General features: G+C 45.5%; 1 non-coding gene across 1 annotated transcript; it reads right to left on the bottom strand.

The window, feature by feature from the left end:
• Positions 1–1,904: 1,904 nt before the first annotated feature.
• On the bottom strand, positions 1,905–1,976 carry TRNAA-UGC (transfer RNA alanine (anticodon UGC)). Its single transcript has one exon. It is a non-coding gene; the product is annotated as a tRNA-Ala (tRNA).
• Positions 1,977–5,444: the final 3,468 nt, after the last annotated feature.

Genomic DNA, 5,444 nt, shown 5'->3' on the forward strand with positions numbered 1-5,444 from the left:
ATTGGGGGCAGCCATATATACATGGATTGGGGGCATATAACAAGATGGGGGTGAGCACATTCGTTATTTCTGCGGTCTCATACCCCTGCTCCTTTCGGTGGCTGCTCTATGCTGCCCTCGTCTGCTCTCTGTATGAGTTGTTTTTTCTAAACTTAAACCTCAGTATTCAGGTTAATTTGCCGTGTTGGCACTTGGCGATAAATAAGTGGGTTTTGGATTGCAGTTTGGGCACTTGGTCAGTAAAAGGTTCGCCATCGCTGCCCTAGGCCATCACCCCCGGTTCAGCACGGGGTCCGGCGCTGAGCCAGTGCTGAACTGGGCAGATGTCAGCTGATTCTTACAGCTGACATGTGCCCGCAACAGCCGCGGGTGGAATCGCGATCCACCGGTGGCTGTTAAATGCCGCTGTCAATCTCTGATCGCGGGTCACCGATGGGTGGGCATGACAACCCGGGGTCTGCAGCAGTCCCCTGTCGTTGTCATGTCTCGCTTGATATGAGCGTCACCCAGTGGTAGGCGCTCATAGCAAGTGAGCAATTCTGCTACACAGAGGTGATCTGCTCATCGCCTGTGTGTAACAGAGCCGATCAGATAACTGCAGCTTCTAGTGTCCTATGGAGACTATTGAAGCATGCACAAAATGGAAAAAAATGTTTTTAAAAATATATACATATACATATATATCTATATATATATATATTAAAGTTTAAATCACCCCCCTTTCGCCTCATTCAAAATAAAATAATTTAAAAAAAACACACACACATATTTGGTATCGCCACGTTCAGAATCGCCCGATCTATCAATATAAAAAAAAAATTAATCCGGTCGGTAAACGGTGTAACGAGAAAAAGATTCTAAACGCCAGAATTACGTTTTTTTGGTTGCTGCAACATTGTAATAAAATGCAGTAACGGGCGATCAAAACATCACATCTGCCCCAAAATAGTATCAATAAAAACGTCATCTCGACATGCAAAAAATAAGCCGTCACCCGGCCCCAGATCCCGAAAAATGGAGTCTCGGAAAATGGCGCCATTGGTTTTTTTTTTTATCAAACTTTGGATTTTTTTTTCACCACTTAAATAAAAAAAAACCTATACATGTTTGGGGTCTACAAACTCATAATGACCTGGAGAATAATAATGGCCGGTCAGTTTTAGCATTCAGTAAACGTGGTAAAAAAAGAAACACTGTGAAACTGGATTTTTTTTGCAGTTTCACCGCACTTGGAATTTTTTTCCCGTTTTCCAGTACACGATATGGTAAAACCAGTAGTAACGTTTAAAAGTACAACTTGTCCCGCAAAAAATAAGCCCTCACATGGCCATATTGACGAAAAAATAAAAAGGCTATGGCTCTGGGAAGAAAGGGGGCAAATAATGAAGAAACAAAAACGGAAAAACCCAAGGTCGTTAAAGGGTAAAAATACAATGTGATTTTCTGTTTTCTTTTCAGATTCTGTCTCTCACAGGTGAAGTGTACCTACGATAACAATTACAGACCTCTCCATTCTTTGTAGGTGGGAAAACTGGCAAAATCAGCAGCGTATCAAATACTAATACTGTACTAATAGCACACAGTACTCACATAATATACCAGCAGGTGGGATTAGGTTTGGGGGGCTCCTGTCCAGCGACCACAGAATAACTGTTGCGTCCGCTGGTCCTGAAAACTGATTTCCTCCTCTAGTCTCTAGCGATGTATGTAGGTGTATTGTGCTGATTACACTGCCCCCTACTGCCCAACAATCACTCTGCATAACATTTTCAAAAGCAAATACCTGATATTTAGTGCTGAGTGCAGTTTTTGTGTTACACCCAGACAGACGAGCCGCTGTATACTCACACGTATCAGATTTCTGAATATTTGGAGACTTTACTAGCTTATTGTATGACAAAACATGGAGATGCCAGGGATTGAACCCAGGACCTCATACATGCAAAGCATGCGCTCTACCACTGAGCTACATCTCCTGTATGGACACCCAGGGATTTGTTCTCATCTCCAAGAGACACTAATCTATGACTATCTATGACTAATAGATTTTCTCTATTATTTTTTCTCTTTTATAATCATGCAGCATAAATAGCATCATATTCTAATAGTCTGGACTATTAGGGACAAGACAAAACTATTTTTCTTTAATTTTTTATTATTTGTTTATATTTGAAATATGGGGAAAAAAGGAGGCGATTTTATTTTTTATGCCTTTTATTGAACAGATTGAAAAAAAATGCAATTCTGCTTTCTGCATATTTTAAAGAGATTGTTCCCTCCTGGATGGCACTTTTCTATTGTCCCAATCAAATAAGAAGAAAGCAAAGAGTAGAGATGAGCGGTGTTCGACTCGAACTGTTCGCCAATCTCAAATTCGAGCTGTTTTGGGCGGTGTTCGAGCCGTTCGGCGAACGCGAACGATTTTAAAAAAATCCGGCTGTTCGAGATTATGTTCGATAACTGTTCGTGCACCAAAATCATAACTGGATTTTTTCTCAGTAATGATGAAAATTAATGTTAATACGCAGTTTGAGTGTACAGCGGAGTGGGGGGAGGGGCAGGGGATGGATCTCTGCAGGAATAATGAAGATCTCCATTTTTTTTTCTCTTTCCCGCATTTGCAGTGGGGAGGTGCAGTCTGTCAGCCTATCAGCAGCGCACACACGGAGCGAAGTGCTTTTTTTCACACAAGCAAGGGCATGTGTCATTGGCAGTGTATGTCACATGTCCTTGCCCTATAAGACCCAGCCATTTTCCCCGTCGCCACCATTTTCTCACTGCTGCAGCTGAGTGTTAGACAGCACCGCTGTTGCTGTGTGCGCTATACTTTCAGTGTTAATTTCAAGCCAATTTTCGCACAAATCTACAGATAGCTTGGGAGTAGGGAAGAGTTGTGATTGCAGTCCTTTTGAGGACTAGGTTACATCATTTCCTACGACTTTTATCAGGCAGGTCTGTGCTGTTAAATAGATAGGTTGGGAGTAAAGACTAATTGTAATTGCAGTCCTTTTCAGGGCTAGGTTACATCAGTTCCTATCACTTTTTGCCAGGCAGGTCTGTGCCAGTGCTGTGCAAGTTTTTTTCACAGCATTTGGCTAAATATAGCAAAGCTAATCCTTTTTGGCCTCTTGCAGTGTGTGTTAGTCAGTGGAGTAGCCTATCTGTGTTGCAAGCTACACCACCTGTATATAGAATACCAATTTTTTTACTGCACCTAGTGAAGTAAAACCTTTTGGGCATAGCATCATTCTATTAGTCCATCTATACTAACCTCCACCAGGTTGCAAATTCAATATAATTTTTATCTACATCTAGCCCAGCCAATACTTTTGGGCTAATACCACAGTTTGGCCACTCAGCTCTGCTCGGTTCCCATCCATTGTTTTTTGTGCAAACAACTCCAGAGTTGTCAATTAGTTAACCACCAAAATGAGTGGAAAAAGGCCTGCTGCTGGTGGAAAGGGGAATAGGCGTGTTGGGAAGGGAAAAAAAGGTTGTGTCCGTGGGGTAGGTGTTAAAGCAACAGTAACATCTGCAGAAGAAAGACCATCTTCCAGCCAAACTAAGATGTCTACTTCTTTTCGTGGACAATGTGATACGATCCCTTTCTTACAGTCACGCCAATCGCTACAAATTCCAGATGAGGCACAAAAACAGCAGGTGCTTCAACGGATATCAAGTGCTCCTTTAAGTGGGCTCTCCTCCACCTCAACTTCAACATCACAAATACTCCAATTACTCAGAGGTGTAACCCCAATCGCACTTGCTTCTTCACAGCTCCCAAGTCTCCAGCTGCCCGTCTGAGTATGGGGTAGAACAGATGGTTGAGTCTGCAGAGCTTTTTACTCATACTATAGCCTGGGAATCAGAGGTCGGCTCCAGAGCTTCTGTCAATCCAGACGAGGAAATGATCTGCACTGATGCCCAGAATCTTTATGAGTCGGATCCAGGACCAGATGCAGAAGGTTCTGACCATGATGTAGACCCTCATTCCCAAACTGTAACTCCTGTTGGTGGAGACAATGAGGAAGACGATGATGAGTCTCAAATACCTGATTGGAGCGACAACTTTAGTTTTTTGTCAGGGCAGGAAGAGGTTGGCTCTGAGGACGACGGGTGTGATAACACACAGGGTGATGATGACGAGGTTGGAGATCCCACTTACTGTCAACCCACAGTCAGCCAGTCGATGAGGTCAGCAGAGGAGGTGGATGAGGATGCTAGTGACGACGAGGTCAGGTTGCGCCTTCCTGGACAGAGACGTAGTACTGGAAGCATGTCAACAACTGCATCCTCAAACACAACTCTGCCTCTGACCACAAGTTGTGGTGGCTCTTCAGGTCGCATGGGTGCTAAGCCTTGCATAGCCTGGGCATTTTTTCAGATCGCTAAGGATGACCCAACTCGTGTTATCTGTAACATTTGTCAGCAAAAGCTAAGTAGAGGCCAAAAAATACATAGTTTGAGTACTTCATGCATGAACCGGCACATGGATATGAAGCATAAGTTGCAGTGGGAAGCTCACTGTGCTACAATGCGGCCTAGCCGGCCGGTCCAACCACCGTCTGCCACATCTTGTGCATCCGCGGCCTCTTCATCCTCTGTGACTGGGGGGACAGCAGTCACACCTGTTTTGGGACGCAGACCTGCCACCTCTTTACCCGCAACAGCCAGCGTGATTGGCAGGTCATCATTTTCTTTAGAGGTGGAAACACCAGGTGGTGTTCAGCGCTGTCCGACATCGATAGCACCACCTTTGGATCAAGGCAACCTAACATGTCCGCCTGCATCTTCCTCACAGACCGACAGTTTGCCGGGGACACACTTCTCAACCCCGTCTAAGCACAACAGCCAGCCCTCGGTCCCTCAGATGTGGACAAGTAAAAGACCATTTCCTCCTAGCCATGTGTGTCACCCTGGCCTGGATGCCACAAATATAATAAAGCTGTGTCTGAGAGCAAGGGGGAGGCCCTCTAGTCAAGGACCATTAGCTGCAGCACCTCCTGTCCCAGACCAGTAGGGGGAGCAGGCTGCCCCTATAAAAGCTGGAGCTGGGGGCAGGGTTAGGGGAGAACTGGACAACCTGTCTCTGGATTGAGAGGTGTCCCAGAGCAGGGACAGACAGTTGTGTTGCAGCCTAAGAGGCCGTGTGGCAGTAGGAGAGCCATGAGCCAGGGGCAAGAGGCGAAGTGAGCCTGTCCTGGCAGATAGAGAAGCTAATCTACCGGACTTTGGTGTCCGAGGCTGTTAGGATTCCAAGTCCTACAGCAAATAACCAGTCAGCAGGGGACTGTATGTCCTTTGGCCTAAGAAGCCCAGAGGTTCCGCCACAGCAGAAGGGACTGGTGAAGCCACACCTGGCCAAGAGTAAAAAGGGACCCAAGTCGCCAGCCATATGGGCGAGAAGACACGGTGAGCTCAGGAACGTGGGCTATTACACCACG

The sequence above is a fragment of the Phyllobates terribilis genome, unplaced genomic scaffold (assembly GCF_046119375.1).
Source record: "Phyllobates terribilis strain yellow unplaced genomic scaffold, ASM4611937v1 Scaffold_4__5_contigs__length_816908805, whole genome shotgun sequence".
Classification (NCBI taxonomy): domain Eukaryota; kingdom Metazoa; phylum Chordata; class Amphibia; order Anura; family Dendrobatidae; genus Phyllobates; species Phyllobates terribilis.